A 23,018-nucleotide genomic window follows, 5' to 3' on the forward strand; every position below is an offset into this window, starting at 1 on the left:
AATCACTTTGAAATCTAAACTTTGACCACTAATTGGTAGCAATGTCATCTCCCCAATCAATAGTTAACATGTAGTAGAAAGCCAAGGCAGTAAAGTATCTGTCAGCTCTGTGAGTTCTCATCAGGAAGCAGCTAGATCCTTGAGATATAAAAGTTATTGTTTGAATGTCTTTCATGAAAACATAGCTTTCACTATGAGGAAATGAGCATACTCTGCCTACTGCTCCCTGTGCCCCCAGAGAAGAGGACAAGATAAAAGAGTCTGGAACAAATCTTGGAAAAGAGAACTTCCTCAAATAGCAGTGTGCCTTCACTGTGAAACCTAATTAATTTTAAAAAAGGAATTTCAGTTTCACGAAAGGTCCTAATCCAAACAATGAAATTTTAGCCCTTTGAAGTCGCACTTAAATTGTAATTAAAGCAATAATGTCTAATACTGCATAGCATTTAGTGGCAAGATTCACAATAATAACAATTGTGCAACATGAAACATAACATGATAAACACTCTGAAGTGAGAACTAAATTAGAGGCTGGGTCAGAGCGATGATGGGTAGAGGTTGGCTTTGAGGAATTTTGTTAATGTGACTGATAGATAAGAGTGGAAGAGAACTGAAATGTGCGAGGGGACGGAATATATTTGACTTTGATTGGGAATAGACATATCACAGGATCAACTATAATATTGAAAGTACACTGGACCAAGGGTCAGAGGCCACTTATATTTTTGTCCTCATTCCTTTTTCCAATCCTTCAGAGCATTGACGGAGCTGTGCCTGACACCAGAAGACAGAGTTAAGACAGAGTTAAGAACCAACACCTCATCTGACAGCAGTTACAGAGTTTAATATTGACCCTCTGTCTGTCAGTGGGGACAGAGCTCAGTACTGACCCAGTGTCTGACAGCAGTGACAAAGCTGATTATTCATGGTGAAATAGTAAACTGGATTCAGCAATGGCTGGATGGGAGAAGCCAAAGATGGATGATTGCTTCTTAGACTGGAAGCCTGTGATTAGTGGTGTGCCTCAGGGATCGATGCTGGGACCATTGTTGCTTGTCATCTATATCAATGATCTGGATGCTAATGTGGTAAATTGGATCAGCAAGTTTGCAGATGACACTGATTGGAGGCATGAACAGCGAAGAAGGTTTTCAAAGCTTGCAGAGGAATCTGGACCAGCTGGAGAAATGGGCTGAAAATGCCAGATGGAATTTAATGCAGACAAGTGTGAGGTGTTGCATTTTGGACAGTCAAACCAAGAAAGGACATACACGGTGAATGGTAGGGCACTGAAGAATATGGTAGAACAGAGATATTTAAGAATACAGATACATAATTCCCTGAAAGTGGGATCACAGGTGGATAGGGTTGTAAACAGAGCTTTTGTCACATTGGCCTTCATAAATCAAAGTACTGAGTAAAAGAGTTGGGATGTTATAGTAAAGTTGTATATGACATTGGTGAGGCCAAAATTGGAGTATTATGTGCAGTTTTGGTCACCTAACTACAGGGAAGATATCAATAAGATAGAAAGAGTGCAGAGAAGATTTACTAGGATGTTGCCTCATCCAAGGAACTGAGTTACAGGGAAAGGTTAAACAGGTTAGGACGTTATTCCCTGGAGCATAGAAGAATGAAGGAGATTTGATAGAGGTATTAAAAATTATGAGGGGAATAGACAGAGTACATGTAGGTAGGCTCATTCCACTGAGGGTAGGTGAAATACAATCAGGGAAAATGGGTTAAGGGTGAAAGGGGAAAAGTTTAGGGGAGGATGATTTTTTTTAAAAATTAGACCTACAGCATGGCAACAGGCCATTTCAGCCCACAAGTCCGTGCTGCCCAATTTACAACCAATTAACCTGCACCCACATTTGTTGGAAGGAAACCAGAGGCCCCCCCCCCGGGGAAAACCCACCCACCTACAGGGAGAACGTACAAACTCCTGACAGACAGTGCGGGATTCGAACCCTGGTCCAGATCGCTGGTGTTGTAAAGGCATTGCGCAAACTGCTACACCAACTGTGCCACCTACAATCTGATGGGTGAACTCAGCAGGGAAAGCACCATGGGAGAAATGGAATTGTCAATGAACATTTCCTTCAGCAGATTTTTTTTAAATGAAAGACTAGTGGTAGGAATGAGTGACAGAATTAATCATGGATTAGAGAGGCAAAATGGAGTTGAGTATGAGAGGGAACTTCTTCACACAGAGAGTGGTGGGAGTGTGGAACGAGCTGCCAGCTGAAGTCGTGAATGCGGGCTCAATTTTAATATTTAAGAAGAATTTGGACAGGTACATGGATGGGAGAGGTATGGAGAACAATGGACTGGGTGCAGGTCAGTGGGATGAGGCAGAAAAATGGTTTGGCATGGAAAAGGACCAAAGGGGTCTGCTTTTGTGCTGGGGGTACATTTCTGTGAGGGGCGCTCGACAAAGAATTTACGGTAGACAAAATTAAAGAATTTCATGTATGTTACATTCTAAATAATAATGGAACCTTTACCTCTATGTTTCTACTGACCCTGTGTCTGATAGCAATAACAGAGCTCTGTACTGACCCAGTGTCTGACAGCAGTGAAAGGGCTCTGTACTAACCCTGGGTCTGACAACTGTGACAGAGGTCTATATTGATCCTGGGTCTGACAGCAGTGACAGAGCTCAATATTGACCCTGTGTAGGACAGTAGTGACAGGGCTCAGCACTCACCCTGTGTCTAACAACAATGACAAAGCTCACTCAGTACTGAACCTGCGTCTGACAGTGGTGACAGAGCTGATTCCTGATATTGTGTCTGAGAGCAATGGCTGAGGAGGTACTAACCTATGCATGATATCTGTGACTGAGATGGCTACCACACTTGTCTTACAACACTATGGAGCTACTTAATAATCCTGTGTCAAAAACAGTATAGAGGGGTTGCGTTCTATGACAGGAATTCCTGTGACAGGGAAGCGATTTTAGAGGAAAGAAAGAAATTGCTTTGCTTTCCAATTTAGTGTGTTTTATGACAGGAAACGTTGTCTGGTTAGAGAAGTATTTCATATCACTGATCTTTTCCCACTCCCTCATGTCTAGATCACATGACTGTGTTGACAGCAAAGTTCAGAGGGCGATAATCACTCCAGCAGGATGCTGAATATTGTTTTTTAAGCTCATATCTAACTTCCTCCCAACCCTGTAAATCAGTCCTGCCTTGATTGGATTGTGGAAATGGTCTTCATTCCCCAAACAAACAATCTCAGTTTATAAACCAAAATGTTAGCCTTAGCTACGGGACTCAGTAATTAAAGCTTAAAGTTTCCAGGTACTCGGATGTCCATTTTACATTTAGAGCACAGTATGTAAATTCTTGTGGTAAAAATCCTTTCCAATGATGGAACATGACAGGGGGGAAGGGTGTAAGGTTTATGGAGAGACAGAACACTGAAGATGTTGGAATCTGGAGTGCAAAAAACAATCGGCTGGGTGAACTCAGCAGTTCAAGCACCAAGGGAGAGAAGGAATTGTCAACAACTGACAGTGCAGGATGCAGTCCCTTCAGCAGGTTTTTTTTTAATGTAAAGCTCGTGGTAGGAATGAGTGACATATGCAATCATGGATTTGGTAGGCAAAGTGGAGTTGAGGTTGAGTCACGGTTTGGAATGCAATTAAAAATAAGTGAGAGTTGAGATTGTGAGAGAGTTTGGAAAGTATGGAGTTGAGGATACGTGGTGTAGCAGGGCATTGGAATGCATGATCGCTTGCAAGAAGGATGTAGCTAAGATGATTAAGATGGCATTTGAAATCCCATTTTTATTGTCCAAGGTGTGGCGAAACACTGTATTACATTCATTGTACTGGTTGGCCCACCCTTGATACTGCAACTCATCCCCCTCCAGGGTTCCTAATAAAGGCAATATCGCCCAATCCCCTCCCTCAGTACTGCCTTGGAATTGGGCCAACAGCATGCAAGCTATTACTGTAAGTTTATAGCGATTATGAATCTCAACTTCTGGTCTGTCGGGTCTAATTGATAGCGCTACACGGTTTAAGGACGTAAAAACGCAAGAAATAAGAGCAGGAGTAGGCCTGGAAAATGGGCTGTAAAATTGCAGATGGAATTTAGTGCGGACAGCTGTGAGAATAAACGAGGGTAGGATTTACACAGTAAATGGGTAGGGCACTGGGAGTGTGGTATCTGGGAGCATAGACATAGAATTCCTTGAAAATTATGTCACAGATAGATTGGTTTTCAAGAAAGCTTTAGGCCCATTTTTTTAGACATACAGGACGGGAACAGGCCATGTCTGCCCATGAATCCGTGACACCCAATTTTCACCCAGTTAACTTATACCCCTACAGGTTTGAGTATGGATTTTCAGAAAAGAGAAACATTTTGCCTTCATAAACCAAAGTATTGAGTTCAGGTGTTGGGATGTTATGGTGAAAGTTGTATAAGATATTCGTGAGGCCAAATTTGGAGTATTATGTGGAGTTTTGGTCAACTAACTACAGAAGTGTAGCGCGAATAAAAGCTCTCACAACTGGAGGGAGAACAAACACCTTTTATTAGCCTATAACTTTGGGTAGGGTTTTACAGTATCTTTGGAAGGGTTCTGGGTTTAAGTGGGAAACCATATGTGAGCAGATGGGGATGGAGCCGGGAGGTGGGGCCAGCCATCAGCACAACGCACTAGCAGTGAATCCCAGTTCACTGCAAGCAGAAATATCAATAACTAGTGTTTGAGACTGCAAGATGGAATACAAGGTATCCTCTCTCCAGTAACCACCCAGAGGCCAACTATTTTAATTCCACACGCCATTCCCACACTAACATGTCTGTCCATGGCATCATGTACTGCCAAATGAAGGTTACTGATAAACTGGAGGAACGGGTTTACTTATTTATATTCGGTCTCAGCAGTATTGACTCATGCAATTTCCATTAACCCCTCCCCAGTCTCTCTCTCTTTCCCTTGCCTTCTGTCTCCTCTCCTCCTGCTTCCCACCCTTTCCCTTCCTTCTCCTATCAGAGAGCTACACCTCTTAACCCTCTACACTCTCCCCATCACCTCTCAGCCTCTTTCACTTCGACACGCCCACCTATTACCTCTGTATACCTGCACTCCTCCCCCTTCCATTTTCTCTCTCCCCTCCTCTTCCCCCCACCTTTTCACTCTGCCTGTTTTTCCAGATTCCCAGCAAAGGGCTCAGGCCAGATGGAAATGTTGACCTTTCACTTCATGTGGAAACCACTCTTTGGCAACTTCAAGTGTTAATGCTGCATTTGCAGTATCTTGCCGCCTGACTGTAGATAACAGTGAGAAATGTTTTGCAATAATATTCCTCTGAAGCAATATAATATCCACCCATACTTGCCTAACTAGTCCTAGAAAATGGGAAACTGTATCTCCATGATGTTTCGTGTTGTGCCTTTAACATTTGACTTGCCAGAATGAATACATTTACAGGAAGTGTTGCTAGTAGGTATAAATCAGCTGCCAATGCACACAAATAAACCTTGGAGCCTGCTGGCATTTAAAAATAAGCATTATTTTCTTCAGCGTTCTCAGCTCCCAGGTGGAGAGCAACTCTTACTGCTTATTTGTGTGTGTGTGCGACTACTTTCACTGCTCTGCCCCTATGATAAATTAACAAAAAGGCAGAAATTGCATTTGATTTGATTGGATGGTTAAAGATTAGCCAATATTTAACTTGTAGAGATCAATCACATCACATAGATTGCACCCAAGAAAAGATTATCAAAGACTGCAACCTTTGCCCCGAGGCACTCGTCCATTACAGACACTCCTGCATTCGGGGAGACTAAACGACAGGAAGAAACCAGCCTTTTAGTTTTAATGTCCGCAGGTAAGAAATTCCTCTTTCCTTGATTTCATTACAGGTCCCACACGAAAAAGAAGTCGTCCTTCCTATTCTGTCTGCCGAGTTACCGTGTTAGCAGCATGTGTGAAGGAAAGGTTACTTCCTCTTAGCCCAAGAAATAGTCCAATTGGTGTACTGTTTAGCTTGCTCAGCAGTTGGCAAAGTAACTGTGTGACAAAACCATGTAGGGTCATACAGATCATGACACCAGGCTTTCTTTGGCTTGGCTTCGCGGACGAAGATTTATGGAGGGGTAATGCCCACGTCAGCTGCAGGCTCGTTTGTGGCTGACAAGTCCGATGCGGGACAGGCAGCCACGGTTGCAGCGGTTGCAAGGGAAAATTGGTGGGTTGGGGTTGGGTGTTGGGTTTTTCCTCCTTTGTCTTTTGTCAGTGAGGTGGGCTCTGCGGTCTTCTTCAAAGGAGGTTGCTGCCCGCCGAACTGTGAGGCGCCAAGATGCACGGTTTGAGGTGAGATCAGCCCACTGGCGGTGGTCAGAACCTAGCACGGGGTTAAATATGGAACACTTTAAACTAAAGCATCTGGATTACAGGGCAGAGTTATTCTATGTTATGGGGAAAAGAATATGCAGACACAGACAACAGTAGATGAAGTTGAGTGACTATGCGGATCAGGGAGAGAAATGGCCCACCAACATTTTGGATTGGGAGCATTTGTATCTGGACATAATTCATGTAATATTGTACTCTATTTCATCAATGATCAGTTAGAGACTTGAGATTAGGTCACCCTGCTCATTCTTCCTGTAGTGTGAATAAAATCTCACGACTGGGGGGAGAACAAATGTTTTTTATTAGTTTATAGCTAATGGCTAGGGTCTCACAGTAGTCTTCAGAAGGGTTCTGGGTTTCGGCAAGAAACCAGGGTTTATATGTGAGCAGATGAGGGTGAGGCCAGCCATCAGTACGACACACTACCAGTGAATCCCAGTTCACTGCATTCACCCCTTCCTGTAGAATTTAGGGTCTGTGAATGAAGACAGAACATGGGTTCAGAAAAAAGTTGAAAAATAAACAGTTATTTACAAATTTGCAGATCTAAGCGTCCGGGAGTCTGGAGATCCTGATGGAGTGCTTTAGAACCAAGGATCCTTGTCCTGGTCCACTTGTGAGGGGCGAGAGGCAGGCTGGGTCTCCAGCTCAATGGTGGAGAGGGATGCACTTTCCTCCTGAACCGGATCCCTGAGGCCCTGACTGGGGGTGGCAAGAATGAGCTCCATGTCTTGCAGGGCCCCTGAGGCAACTGAACCTCTGTTCTGGCAGGTGCCAGGTACCTGATGGAGACGGTGTCCTTCCTGCTATCCGGGTATTCCACATGGGCATAATTGGGGTTGGCGTAGAACAGTTTCATCCTTTTCACCAGGGGGTCGGTCTTGCTTCTCCTCACGTGCTTCCTGAGAAGGACTGGACCAGGAGGGTGAGCCAGGTTGGGAGTGTAGTTCCTGATGCCAGCCTCCTTTCGAAATGGAATAGAAGGTCATGAGGAGTAGCACTATAGGGAGGATTTCCTGGCAGCATGAGTCTGGAAGGCTTTTTGACTTCAGGGCCAGTTTGACAGCCTTCCACACCGTGGCATTCTCCTTTTCAAGCTGCCCATTCCCATGGGGGTTGTAGCTAGTAGTCCTACTGGATGCAATGCCCCTCACCAGCAGGTACTGACGTAGCTCGTCACTCATAAAGGATGAGCCCCGGTCTCTATGAATAGAGCTGGGATACCCGAACAGGGTGAAAATGGAATCTAGGGCCTTTGTGATAGACAAAGTGGACGTGTCTGGACATGGAATGGCGAATGGGAAGTGGGAGTACTCATCAATGACAGAGAGGAAGAAGGTGTTCCCATTTGTGGAGGAGAGAGGTCCCTTAAAATTGACGCTGAGCTGTTTAAAGGGCCTGGATGACTTGATCAGATGCGCCTTTGCGGGACGGTAGAAGCGCAGCTTGCACTCCGCTCAGACCTGGCAAGATCTGGTCATTTCCCTGACCACTTCCACTCTCCACGGGCTGGTGCTAGGTTCGATGATACTTTCATCAAGCAGACGTTGTGTCTCAGACTTTATAAAATCTTGGTACCTCCTGCTCTTGGTAGCAATAGGTTTGCAGCTGGATGACAGATTCAGAAGTGAGGTGGGGGTCAATGTGGAGAGGCTGCATGTGGGTTCTGATTTTAGGGGCCCTCCATTCTGAACCATTACGGGGGAAGGGGACCAGAATACTTCAAGGTCATGCTTTTAAAGTGACACAGGAAGTCCAGACCCAACAACACCAGAGGACATAATTCATCAAGTATATACAAGCAAAATTTACAGAATTCCCCTGTTTCAAATGACAGATGTACTTATACAATGTTGTGGAACACACGTAGAATCCAAATGAGAAGCAAGGAATATGTGATGATTGGAAGGATATATCTTTCGGTTGTATTTTTGCACATTCCGTGGGTCTATGAAGCTTTTAGTAGAGCCTGCGCCGATTAGGCATTTAGTAGAATGTCCGTTTATCCTCACAGTCACTATGGAGTTGCTGAGCTGGTGAGGTCTGTCCTGATCTAGGACCTTTGAGGCTAGGTCCCCGGAGACTCCATACTCCTCACTCGAGTGGCCCCCACCTTCCTGGGTTTCCCTGCGTGGGTAAGATGGAGTCGACCTAAGCCCTCCTTCCTCCTCCGACGATGATGACGCAAATTTTGAATTTGAGTCGTAGGAAGATGTCCGACGAGCCTTTTCGTGCTGTTTCCTCACTCCCACCCTTTGTGTAGCACAGCAAATGGGTTCGGGAGAATTCGGGGCAGATGACTTAGGGCTGGAATCGGATCTGGGAGCAATGCAGGGCTCGGACTTCCCCAGGCTACCCCTCACGTGGCAAACCTTCACCCATTGCTCTTTCCTGCCACAGCTGGAACATGCTGAGTCTTTAGCAGGGCAACAAGATCGGAGACACTGGCTCTTGTCACGAAAAAAAACATTCCCTGACATGGGAAGTGCCAGCCGTCAGAGCTGGGGTAGCGGGAGCAGCCGGTCCTTGGAAGAGGTCAACTGGGTGAGTGAGCTCGCTGGCTTTGAGATCATTGTTCTCGAGTTTGGTCTGTTCCAGCAATTTGGCCAGCTTGACATGGCTAGCCAGGTCCTTCTTACCCAACTCGAGCAGTCGCTGCCTCATGTACCTCGAGTGGACCCCCGCGACTAGAGTGTCCTGGTCCTCACTAATGTGGCCCGTAGCTGTTTCGTACCTGCACTTCTTAGCAAGCATCCACAGATCCAGCAGGTAGTCTTTGATGGTCTCTCCTGGCCATTGGTGACGTAGAGTGAGTCGGTGCCTTGCTAGGGCCTCATTTTGCAACTTCAGGTATCGAGCCTCCAGTGCCTCAGTGGCAGCATCCTATGTAGTGCAGTCCCTGATGACTGCATACCCTTTCATTCCTACCCTCGAAACGAGTGAGGTCCTCCTGAGTTCATTGGTGTGGAAGACGTCTCTGGTTGTGTTCAGGTAGGCCTGGAAACAGTCTAGCCAGTATGTGAACTCCTCAGCCGTGTTGGGGGACAGAGCGTCTATCAGCTGAATGCCTGGCTTGAGTAGCACTTCCATCGTTTAGGGATAAAGCTAGTAAAATTGTAGCACAAATAAAAGTTCTCACCACTGGAGGGAAAACAATGCTTTTATTAGCTTATAACTGAGGTTAGGGTTCAACAGGAGTCCTCGGAAGGTTTAGGCGTTTTATGTGAGCAGATGGGGGCGGAGCTGGGAGGCAGAGCCAGCCATCAGCACAACGCGCTACCCGTGAATCCCAGTTCATTTCACTTCCTTAAAATGCTGCATCACATTTGCCTGCAGTTCGTTCTTTGAAGTCATTTTGAACCATTTATATCAAATCAGCAACAATACATTTGCCCTTTCACAAATTAAACATCTAAGCAGTAAGAATGATCAAAGTTCTGAGTTCCTGAGTTTGAGAAGCAAATGTCTGTAAATTCAGTAACGCTTTGATACACCCAAAGGCTGAGTGAGGAACCATAGGCTTTAATGCACGTTTGATTTCAGCTGGCCCGACTCCAGGTGCTCGAATGAATAGAAGGGGGCAGGGAGGTCGACATTTATGGCCAGGTCACAGGGGGAGGGGTTACAGGGGATTGAGTCATCTGGCCAGCCTCTTATGCACAGAACAGTAAATACATATCAGCAAAGTGAGGCAGGCAGGCCATCAGCTGCATGGCTACAGCACGTTAATATGATGTTGATGACCCATGCCTTTCACTGGGTGTATGGCACCACTCAAAGGCAGACAGCACCTGGTAGAGAGGGTTACACTCCTGGATAAATATGTTTCAAGTTCAAGTTCCAGATATTACCATCTGTTCGTACATATACAACCCAACATGGTGTATGTGCAAAACACACACAATACATAAAGATCACATAAATAATCAAAATAAATATAAAGGTTAAATTTGCATTTAAATGTTTAAATGCTTCCTTAACCTCCTAAGTAAGTGTAGGTATTTCTATGCCTTCCTGTCTCATAAGGAGATGTTGTGAGACCAGGGTAGATCACCCCTAATATTGGATGCAAAAGAACTTTGTGCTCTCAACACTTTCCATGATGGAACCGTTGATGTGCAGTGGGGAATGGTCACCCTTCGTCCTCCTTAAGTCAACAGTCATCTCCCCTGCCTTATCTGTATTGGGACTCAGGTGGTTATTCTCACCACATTTTACAAGGCTTTCAACGTCCTCCCTGTAAATGCTGTTGAGTCCAACTACTGTTGCATCATTCATGAATTTGATGATTCTGTGGGCTTTTAAGTCTGGGAGTGAAGTCTTGAGGCAGCAGTGTGAACAGTAGTGGCCCGAGCACACAGCCCTGAGGGGCGCCAGCGCTCAGCATGATGGGGCTTGAGATTTTGTTGCCAACCCAGACAAACTGTGACTTTCCATCAAGAAGTCCAGAATCCAATTGCAGAGAGGGGTGTTGAGTCCTTGCGAGGAGAGTTTATCCACCAGCCTCCGAGGTATGATCGTGTTGAATGCCAAGCTGAAGTCAAGAACAACAGCCTGGCATGTGAGGCATCGTTCTTGAGGTGGGTCAGGACTGAGCGGAGGGACAAGGTTATTACATCATCTGTGAACTGTTTTGGATGGTAGCAAAATTGGAATGGGTCCAATGTTGCTGGAAGGTGCGCTTTGATGCCCTCCTTTACCAGCCACTCAAAGCATTTCCTAATCATAGACGTCAGTGCCACTGGGCAATGGTCATTTAGCCCAATGACCATCACTTTACTGGACACTGTGATGATGGTGTCGGCTTGAAACCTGCAGTTTGCAGGTCAAACCAGGCTGGAAAATGTGCAGGAGATACATTGGAGTTTCCATCTGCAGGTTGTTTGTCTTTATAGGAGAAGCAAGATGTAATATTTTAGAAAATCCTGCAGGTGGAAGTGAATTGTGGTGCTTTTTCCTTTGGAAGACTGCTGAGGATGAATATGACCACCAGCCTAACAATGTTCAAGGATAGGAAAGTGGTTAACCATGAGCATAAAGTTTCAGGAAATGGAGGGGAGAAATAATATGCTGTACCGTCTGCTAAGGCAGCGCTACGGAATCAAGAGACGTCAACATGGTGCAAGGGTGAACTAGTAACTGACTTTAGTGTTTGAATTCCTCTCACTGCGTGCAGGGAAACACCCGCTTCCGGTGATGTGTGCGCCAGCTTCCAGTAGTGATCTTAGCACATCGCAGCGCCACTCCTTGACCGGTGGTGCGCTACCCGGAAATGGTGATGTCCCCTGGGCAACATGTGTCATTAACTGAGGGCTTCTCGGGAGTGAAGGGGGATCTGTGCCATTTTGAGTCGGACGACTGGGGCGGCGATTCGTCCAGTCTAACCATGCGGTCGCTTGGGCCACTATACCCCCTCCTCCCCCAGAATTGCTGCTGCCCTCTGAGTAGGTTACCAAATAATTTTTTGCCAGGCAGCACCTACGTCTGATATAGGGGTCTGGCCTGAGTCCAGATGCGCTGCCTTGAGGCGGATGATCGTGAACCTGTCGCCTGCAAAAGTCCAGTGTAAAAACGACACCGCCCTACTGCAACACCTAGAATTGCCCTTCGTAGGGGCAATGCAGGGGTGTTCCTTGCTGTACTCTCCACATGAAAACGTAGTTGGTAGTCTGTAGGTCTGTGGGGTTGTGGCAGGGTGGAGAGCCATGTTGGGAAGGTGGCAGGTAAGCTTGGACACTCAATAGTTGGAGGACATCTAGGGCACTAAGCTGTGGGCCGGGGTGGCGGGGGGATGTTGAAATGAATGTCCCCAGGAATAGTAAATGGGAAACCATGCACCATCTCAGTGGACGAGGCTGGTAGGTTTTTCTTTAGTGCTGCGCAGATGCGTAAGAGCACACATGGGAGTTCGTCCATCCAATTTGGGCCTTGTAGTCATGCTTTTTAGGCTGCCTTCAGGTGGTGGTGGAAACGCTCAACCAGGCTATTTGCCTAAGAATGATAGGCCATGGTGTGATGCAAGTGGCTGCCACAGAACTTAGTTAGGTCAGCCCAGAACGAGGAAGTGAAGTGGGCCCCTCAGTCCGAGGTGACATGGGTCGGAACTCCAAAACGTGCGACCCAAGTGGACAAGAAGGCTCTGGCCAAGACTCTGTGCTGAATGTGGGTAGGGGTATGACTTCCTGCCAATGGGTAAAATGGTTGATTATTGTGAGCAGATACTGCATACCTTGGCTCACAGGGAGTGGGCCGATGATGTCCACATGCACGTGCTCAAATCGGCGCTGCACCAGCTCGAAAGTCTGGAGTGGGTCCTTGGTGTATCTGTGCACTTTGGTGCATTGACACTGCAAACAAGTTTTAGCCCACAGGGTCATGTCATGGTGGATGCCATGCCACACAAACTTGTCAGACAACAGGCAGATTGTGGACTTTATGGAGGGGTAGGACAGGCTGTGGGTTTGGTCGAACATTCTGCCGTTGCCAGGTCATGGGTTGGATGGGTCTGGAGAAACCTGTAGATACGTCGCACAGTAAGGACGGGCTCCCGGAGAGGGGCAGAAATTGCTGAACTTCAGGCTGGTGATGGCAGTCCAGTAGGTCTGGTTGTCTGCATCCTCAGTTTGGTCCTTGGCCAGCTGAGTGACGTCGAGCCCCCCTGAGGTGGAGGCGATTGTGGGTCTGGATGATATTCTGTTTGTCTGGGTGCTCATTGCATGGTGGTTGGGCCGCAGCTACTGCTGGGGGGCCCGGCGGAGGTGCTGAAGTGGCGGCACCGACAGCGCAAAAGGGGTGAATGTGGATCGAGCTCTATTACAAGGTATGGAAAAGTCTGTCTGCTTCCTTGGCTACCAGGTGTGGGGCACTGAAATCCATGTAGGAAACTGATGTGGAAACGTGTACCGGCAGCTTGGAGAGGAATAGGGCTTCGAAAAGGAAACAGTTTGTGTGACTGTCTGCTAGGGCCACCATTTTGTGCATGACCTCTGTGGGGTTTCTATGGCCCAGGCCTTACATATTTAAGAGGAGAATAGTGTGATCATGCTGGCTGAGTTCCAGGGAATCGAGGAAGAACTGCCAGAATGGTTCGTACTTACGCTCAATGGGATGGTTCTCCACGAAGGAGCTTATGTTGGCTGCAGTGACGGAATCCAGAGCGCTGATGATGTGCCAGAACTTGGTGTCCTCTGAGACAATGCCTTTGATATAGAACTGGGACTTGGCCAATTGCAGCCAATTCCTTGGATGGTTTGCCCAGAAGGGCAGTAAATGCAGACCCTCTGGGTTGATCGCAGCCATCGCAAGGAATTCAAATACTAAAGTCAGTTCACCCTCACACTGTGTTGAAGATTACCACAGGTCTTAACTTTGTCTCATCAGCCATGCACGATAACACCACAGTAAACCTCTTCCTTTCATGGCCTGAACCTCTGGATTGCACAGTTTTCACACCTTTACATTCCACTGTTCTATTGCCTATCATGTCAAAATTCATGGGGGTTTCTTCCATGTTTCTGATATTTGCCAATGCAAACTGGTGTTTCTGCTGGTTCCATATAATAAACTGGTGAAAACTTACAACTTTATGATCAAGATCTTTTGGTTGTTTCTGTGCAATTTTCAATATCATCACTGGGTCTGGGTGCAACTTTGCCCACCGCAGTGAAAATGTTATTTTATTTTGCGTGACTATGTAGCAATCTTACCTCTGTTCACGTACCCATTCTGCAACATGATTTTCCAACTCTGGGCAACGAATGATTCCTTTTCTCAACAAATATTGCCTTTCAGATATTTTTCTTAGAGTCTCTTCTTTCTTCCTCCAATCTCTTACCAACTTCTCATGTCCATCAAATTTTCTCACAGCAGCCAGTTCTATCATTTTTAACTTAAAACTCACTTCATATTTTCATCACCTGCTGCGTTGTGTTGATGGACCCTCCATGCTAGGAATCACCTCCAGCCAATGCCCAGTAGATCAACTCACACGATCTTTTGGGGTTGACGTATACGCTGGTCAATTGCCTATCTCAGGCATCGCAAGCTTTGGGGGTCAATGGGCCAACTCAGGCATCCAGAAATTTGGGTTGACCTATATGCCGGATATACCATAAAAGTCCTAAAATGAGGCTGAAAAATAAAGGTCAACTTATATGCTGGTCAACTTATACACCAAAACATATGGTAATAAAGGACTAGAATACTGACTTTTTTTCAAATTACTTTACGTTTTGCACTGCCTTTTGTCTTTTAAACTGCTTATTCTTAATGCTGGTCTTTTAGTTTGGTATTGTAAGGATGAGTCTCAAGCAACTAGAAAACTTGCATATTTGGCATCTACAATCCCCATAGGTGACAGGTACATTTAAGGAAAGACTGGATCGTTACGTGGATAGGAGGGGACTAGAGGGATATGGACCGGGTGCTGGTCAGTGGGAATAGGAGGGTGGGGATTTGCTACGGCATGGACTAGTAGGGCCGAACTGGCCCTATGGTTATATGGTTATATGGGTATATGGGTATATGGTTTATAAGGTTATATGGTTATATGGTTATATGGTTATGTGGTTATATGGTTATATGGTTTATATGATTATATGGTTATATGGGTATATGGTTTATATGGGTATATGGTTATATGGTTATATTGTTATATGGTTATATGGGTATATGGTTATATGGTTATATGGGTATATGGTTTATATGGTTATATGGTCATATGGGTATATGGTTTATATGGTTATATGGTTATATGGGTATATGGTAATATGGTTAAATGGTTATATGGTTATATGGGAATATGGTTATATGGGTATATGGGTATATTCGTATATGGGTATATGGGTATATGGTTATATGGTTATATGGTTATATGGATATATGGGTATATGGTTTATATGGTTATATGTTTATATGGTATATGGTAATATGGTTAAATGGTTATATGGGTATATGGTTATATGTTTATATGGTTATATGGGTATATGGTTATATGGGTATATGGTTGTATAGTTATATGGGTATATGGGTATATGGTTATATGGGTATATGGGTATATGGTTATATGGGTATATGGGTACATGGGTACATGGGTACATGGTTATATGGTTATATGGGTATATGGTTCACATGGTTATATGGTTATATGGTTATATGGGTATATGGTTTATATGGGTATACGGTTATATGGTTATATGGTTATATGGGTATATGGTAATATGGTTATATGGTTATATGGGTATATGGTTATATGGTTATATGGGTATATGGTTATATGGGTATATGGTTATATGGTTATATGGTTATATGGGTATATGGTTATATGGTTATATGATTATATGGCAAGGATGTCAAACTCAAATTCACGGAGGGCCAAAATTAAAAACTTGGACTAAGTCTGGGCCGAACTAAATATTTATTGAAAATTTTCAACAACATCTGCATGTTTTCTCTTCTTTCAACATATGTAATGTTAAACTTCTTCTTATTAAAATAAATGTTTAATAATAGTTTTGGATAAACTCTTTCCAGAAGCATTAACAAATGAGAAATAAAATATTCAATAAATAATATTTCTCTATAGAGGATTTGTCAAATGTTGCTAGTGTGCTGTCGAATAGTAAAATCTGAGGGCTATTGAGAATGTGGGAGAATAACATGATTCCTGAAACAATCAAACGGGTGACTGATTGTGGGCATGAACTCTAGCAGGGTTATTTGCCATGCCCTTTTCCCATTGGTACAGATATCCTTTGATTTACACACTTTTCAAGTTTTATGCCTAATGAGCTTGTATCCAGGTGCAGGACCATTTTTAACCAGGAATATATTTATCATTGTGAGATGAAACTATTGCAAGATCATTTTGTCCTGAGATTAAAGTTCATAATACTTACTCAGGCCTGTGTGCGGGAGGGCAGGGTTTGCGGGCGATCGGGTTGGACAACGACAGTGCGGGTGCATCGGCTCTTGCTGCAGGGCGGCATCTCGGCGGTTCAGCGGCCCCGTCACCGTGAGTCGTGGGTCGGCATGCGGCAGGGAGAGGGAGTGGGCAACGGTCCTGGCGAGGTCAGGCCCCCCCTGAGTTTCTGTCGGACCCCCCTTGACCTGCTGAGTTTCTGCCAGACCCCCCTTGACCTGCTGAGTTTCTCCCGGACCTCCCTTGTCCTGCTGAGTTCCTCCTGGATCCCCCTTTAACCTGCTGAGTTTCACCCGGACCTCCCTTGACCTGCTGAGTTTCTCCCGGACCTCCCTTGACCTGCTGAGTTTCTCCCAGACACCCCTTGACCTGCTGAGTTTCTCCCAGACCCCCTCCCCTTGACCTTCTGAGTTTCTCCTGGACCCTTCCCCCTTGACCTGCTGAGTCTCTCTCGGACCCCCCTTTGACCTGCTGAGTTTCTCCTGGATCCCCCTTTGACCTGCTGAGTTTCTCCCGGATCCCCCTTTGACCTGCTGAGTTTCTCCCGGACCCCCCTTGACCTGCTGAGTTTCTCCCGGACCTCCCTTGACCTGCTGAGTTTCTCCCGGACCCCCCTTGACCTGCTGAGTTTCTCCCGGACCCCCTTTTCTTTCCGTGCTGGTGTCCCAGGACATTTCCAGGGCAGTCTCCGCGCTCAGGACCGCGTTGGGATCCCGGTCAGCGGTGGAGGAGCAGGTGAGCGTGGCTTATCCCGATCCAGCCCACGCCACTCCCGAGATTGGCAGGGGGTTCCACCCTACCTGCCCGACCAGCCTCGCTCTCCATGTGTACTCCGGGCACCCACCGCTGGTCCGGTGGGAAGGCGCAGGGCGGCCGGCGGCCAGCGCCCCCATCGCCCGGCAGAGAGCCCATATCTTCCCTCCGGCGTCCCGACTCCATCTGCAGCTCCAAGAAACGCTGTGCCACTGGGGTACCAGGCGCTGGGAAACGGCCATGGCTTCCCCTGACAACAGCCAGGCCACGCAACGGTGCGGGGGGGGGGTGGGCGGGGGGACACGACTGCGTGTTTATAAGACCACCCACCACTACTTTTCAAGGACCAGGATTTTTCTCTCTCTCTCTCACCCTGGGACACAGCATTTACTGTGCACGCGCTATACTGGCGCGGCGGCCAGCGGGCCACCTCTAATACATTTTTGATATGATATTGCGGGCCAAATATAATTATATCGCGGGCCAAATTTGGCCCGCGGGCCAGAGTTTGACATGTCTGTTATATGGGTATATGGGTATATGGGTATACGGTTATATGGTTATATGGGTATATGGTTATATGGTTATATGGTTATATGGTTATATGGTTATATGGGTATATGGTTATATGGGAATATGGTTATATGGGTATATGGGTATATTCGTATATGGGTATATGGGTATATGGTTATATGGGAATATGGTTATATGGGTATATGGGTATATGGTTATATGGTTATATGGGTATACGGTTATATGGGTATATGGTTATATGGTTATATGGGTATATGGTTATATGGGAATATGGTTATATGGGTATATGGGTATATTCGTATATGGGTATATGGGTATATGGTTATATGGGAATATGGTTATATGGGTATATGGGTATATGGGTATACGGTTATATGGTTATATGGGTATATGGTTATATGGTTATATGGTTATATGGGTATATGGTTATATGGGAATATGGTTATATGGGTATATGGGTATATTCGTATATGGGTATATGGGTATATGGGAATATGGTTATATGGGTATATGGGTATATGGTTATATGGTTATATGGGTATACGGTTATATGGGTATATGGTTATATGGGTATATGGTTATATGGGTATACGGTTATATGGTTATATGGGTATATGGTTATATGGTTATATGGTTATATAGGTATATGGTTATATGGGTATATGGGAATATGGTTATATGGGTATATGGGTATATTCGTATATGGGTATATGGTTATATGGTTATATGGGTATATGGTTATATGGGTATATGGGTATATAGTTATATGGGTATATGTTTATATGGTTATATGGGTATATGGTTATATGGGTATATGGGTATATGGTTATATGTGTATATGGTTATATGGGTATATGGTTATATAGTTATATGGGTATATGGTTATATGGGAATATGGTTATATGGGTATATGGGTATATTCGTATATGGGTATATGGGTATATGGTTATATGGGAATATGGTTATATGGGTATATGGGTATATGGTTATATGGTTATATGGGTATACGGTTATATGGGTATATGGTTATATGGGTATATGGTTATATGGGTATACGGTTATATGGTTATATGGGTATATGGTTATATGGTTATATGGTTATATAGGTATATGGTTATATGGGTATATGGGAATATGGTTATATGGGTATATGGGTATATTCGTATATGGGTATATGGTTATATGGTTATATGGGTATATGGTTATATGGGTATATGGGTATATGGTTATATGGGTATATGTTTATATGGTTATATGGGTATATGGTTATATGGGTATATGGGTATATGGTTATATGGGTATACGGTTATATGGGTATATGGTTATATGGGTATATGGTTATATGGGTATACGGTTATATGGTTATATGGGTATATGGTTATATGGTTATATGGTTATATAGGTATATGGTTATATGGGTATATGGGAATATGGTTATATGGGTATATGGGTATATTCGTATATGGGTATATGGTTATATGGTTATATGGGTATATGGTTATATGGGTATATGGGTATATGGTTATATGGGTATATGTTTATATGGTTATATGGGTATATGGTTATATGGGTATATGGGTATATGGTTATATGTGTATATGTTTATATGGTTATATGGTTACATGGTTATATGGGTATATGGTTACATGGGTATATGGGTATATGGTTATATGGGTATATGGTTATATAGTTATATGGGTATATGGTTATATGGTTATATGGGTATATCGTTATATGGTTATATGGGTATATGGTTATATGGGTATATGGTTATATGGTTATATGGGTATATGGTTTATATGAAGTCCTGGGCGTGGAGGGATGTCGATGATTGACACAAACGTATACCCTGAATGGATCCGTGAAAGTTGAGGCTCACACTAAATTACTATGATCTGAATTCATGAAATGCAGCCATTGATTCCTCCATGAAATTAACGAACACTCAAAGATTAACAGTCAGGAAGTGCAAATTGCTGTCTCACTGATGGATTTTTCAAATGGCTCCTAAGCTTAGAATCTTATTTAATAATAATGACTTCAATGGCAAAGTTTCACAGGAGGAAGTGCCAAATTTATATTACTCATTGTTTTTGTAGAACAATGCATGCATTCCACTTGCCCTCCCCTCGCCTAGAAATTGTTTGTTTACAAGTTGGACACTGGAGGTTCTGGCTCTGACTCCAGACAACTTTAAGATCCAACTTGCTGAAATAATATTTAAGTATTTGTTTGGCCACTTTCCACATTGGGACTGTGTTTATACAATGGGTCTATCACCTTGTGAACACCACCAAACGCTATTTTCTAAAGAATAGACAGGAAAGTAACTTGAGTTCTGCAGAAGCACATTTTCTACCAAAAACAACACCATCTTTGAATCAAAGCCAAATTATGGACAACACTTAGATTTAATGAGTTAACAACTTTATTTGCTTTGAATTGTAATATGACTGAAAATGTTCATAATCAGTTTGAAATGGATTACATCAGAGTTATATTGTCAACATTTATAATACAACACAAATAGCGAACTATGATATCAGTGTTGTTTATGTATCTTATTATGTGGAACTAACAGTGGTGGTTTAATGTGTTGTTTCAAATATTCACATTATCATTATGACCATTGACATCATGGCAATATAACTGCAACAAACACTTAATATCATTGCATTCTGACATTATATATGAAAATATTCATATTTAGATTCACAGATAATGGTATCAAGAGTCAACAAGGACAGAGTCAAACAAACATGCAAACATAAATGTAGGCTCTCCTTACACAGTTGGAAATTCATCTTCAAAGTTTGAAAAATTATTTTTTAAAATTTACAGCACAGTCGAAGCCGATTCCAGCCATTTACATTCACGTCACCCAATTACACGCAAATTAACCAATAACCCCGTACGTTTCGAGAGGAAACTGGAGCCCCTGGGAAAACCCTGAATGTGGTGTGGAGGCCCAGGCTTCAGATCCCTGTTATCTTCAACCGAGACAAAACCAAGGAAGTATGTCCTCTGCTACAGCTGTCAAGAATTTTAAAAACGCAGAACAAAAACAATTAAAGTTGAAATAAATGATTAAAATAAATGAATATTAAAAATCAATTAAACACACAAAACATATCAAAATAATTAAATTACTTTCGTTCATTGTATTTTTCTTAAAAGTTACTTAACTTCCCTTTTTTTTCTCCTGACCTATAGACTGGGAGTCCCAGTGTGATTTTAGAACCTGTACAGATCTGAAGGGGCATAGGAAGAAGGTGAATTCCCAACATCACACTGGAGTATTCCAGTAAGACAAGGGTAAGCCCCTTGACTCCATGTGGAGTTCAACAACTAACATGGCGAAAAATTTGGCCTTCAATAAATATTAAATATTCAGGTTTAACAGCTCCTGTATGAAAGTTCATGACCTAGCTGAAATTTCAATGGCTAAACACTGGTGGTTTCATTCAGAACCATTGATTCCAGCCAGAAAGATTTGCCCCATTGTGTTTTTGGAAGTCGCTACTAAGGGACATCATGGGAATGAAAGTCAGAGAAGTGACATATTATTCAGAACACAGAGTACTTTTGGCTGGGATTCCACGGCATGTGATTCTCTTCCAAAGACTGGTAAACTGAACTACCTATCACCCACCCCACCCTGGAAAATTCATCTTTCTTTAACTAACCCCCTTTGGTTCTCATGCCTCTCTCTCCCTTTATCTGGCAATTGCTAGTCAACTGCCTTTGTCCATCTTCCTTCACCTCTCCCTGCTTTACCAATCCCCCACAAGCCCTTCCACCATGTCCTCATTATACCAGCTATCTTCCCTCTCCACTCTCATTCCTGATGAAGAGTTCTGGCCAGCAATGTTAGCGATTCTTTGTTTTTTCTCTCACTGATTCTGCTTGACCTGCTGAGATCCTCCAGCAGATTGTGTGTTGCGCTGGAGATTGTAGGATGGAGTGAAACACGAAAGTCTGCAGACGCCGTGATCGAAATAAAACACAATGCCAGAGAAACTCAGCAGGTCAAACAGCATTCTTTATATAGCAAAGTGACTGTAGTCCCACTGAGCTGGATAGAAGTGGTAAGGCTCTGAGGAAGTTAAAAATTGTAGCAATTGTTGCGAGTTTAGATAAATGAAAGCAAGTAGATTAACTTCAAATCTAGTTTATTAACTATATACATCAAGGATGGAAAGTGACAGAATATGGTCACTGGAGTGCACCGGCATAAAGAATCCCCCGGAACGCAGATATACAGGATATGAACACAATGACTGATCTACATCCCCTTTCCTTAGCTCATGCTCCATACCATGACAAAATTACCTTGTGAAACTTCAGTGCTTACAAAGTGTCATAGAATGACCAATATTTAGCAGACACATTCAGTAACTGAAACAGCAAACATATTAGGTGAGAAAAATAAGAAAACACTCTGCTACATGTAAACAATATGAATATCAAATACTATAGCCAAACAAATATATACACTGTAAAATACAATTCGGTTTCTATATTTGGGATTTGGCTTATTAATATGTCCTGAGCGTGTTCTATACAGATTTTCAGTTGTATTTGAGGGTGGCTCAGTTGGAGGCATCTCAATCTGAAGCCACTCCTCTTTGGACCTACTCTTGTGGGAGTGTTGTAGTCTTTTGATCCAGGTCCAGGATCCTGATAGTCTGTGTCACTTAGAGTGGGCTGCGCTGGCGCAGGCTTGGCTACAGGTAGAAAGTGTTGGTGTTTCCTCCTGTACAGTTTTCCTTCTGAGTGAACAAGATAAGATCTGGGCTCCTTGCAACTCTCCTTTACCATGCCTGTCTGGTTGTAACCCTTGTGGGGACTGCAGCCTGATGACCTGTCCTTCCATTAAAAGCTGAAGTAGTTGGCTTGACCTGTCATTGCGCAACTTTTGTGACAGTCTCTTATTGAGAACCTGGGATTTTACCTCTTATGGCTTATGCATAAGAAGTTTAAGTAGCTTCCTTGAGACACTGAGAGTAGTGCATGTTTGCCTTGACCTTAGTCTTTGTGGAGGAGACCCTAACGTTCATGTTTCTGAGATTTAAGAGGCTGAGGAAAACAGTTCTATCTCTGTGAGATTTCTCCAGGAGATGCTTGGCGCTGCAGACGGCTCTTTCAGCTAACCCATTAGATTGGGGATACTCTTTACTGCTGGTGACGTTGAGTAAAGTCCCACTGTATGGCATAGACCTTGAGTCACTGGCTTGTAAACTGTCTGGCATTATCTGATATGAGCACGTGTGAGGTTCTTGAGTCTCTTGAGTTGAGTCTCAAGTGTCTCTTGAGTTTTGTGATGACTGTTGCTGAGGTAACATCGTGGATTTCAGGAACGACCACCCTCCACTGCACATCAACAACTTTATAGTCTTTGGCTTGGCTTCGCGGACAAAGATTTATGGAG

General features: G+C 43.9%; 1 protein-coding gene across 2 annotated transcripts in view; it reads left to right on the top strand.

Moving 5' to 3' along the window:
• The first annotated feature begins 5,377 nt into the window (after nucleotides 1-5,377).
• The window catches only part of c5h1orf210 (chromosome 5 C1orf210 homolog), a 50,415-nt gene continuing 32,774 nt past the window's right edge, over nucleotides 5,378-23,018 (top strand). For both annotated transcript variants that reach the window (XM_069939027.1, XM_069939026.1), the window contains exons 1-2: nucleotides 5,378-5,854; nucleotides 20,801-20,902. The gene's annotated coding sequence lies outside the window, so the exon portion shown is untranslated. The remainder of the gene's footprint in view (nucleotides 5,855-20,800; nucleotides 20,903-23,018) is intronic.

Source organism: Narcine bancroftii, chromosome 5 (genome assembly GCF_036971445.1).
Source record: "Narcine bancroftii isolate sNarBan1 chromosome 5, sNarBan1.hap1, whole genome shotgun sequence".
In the NCBI taxonomy this organism is placed as follows: Eukaryota; Metazoa; Chordata; class Chondrichthyes; order Torpediniformes; family Narcinidae; genus Narcine; species Narcine bancroftii.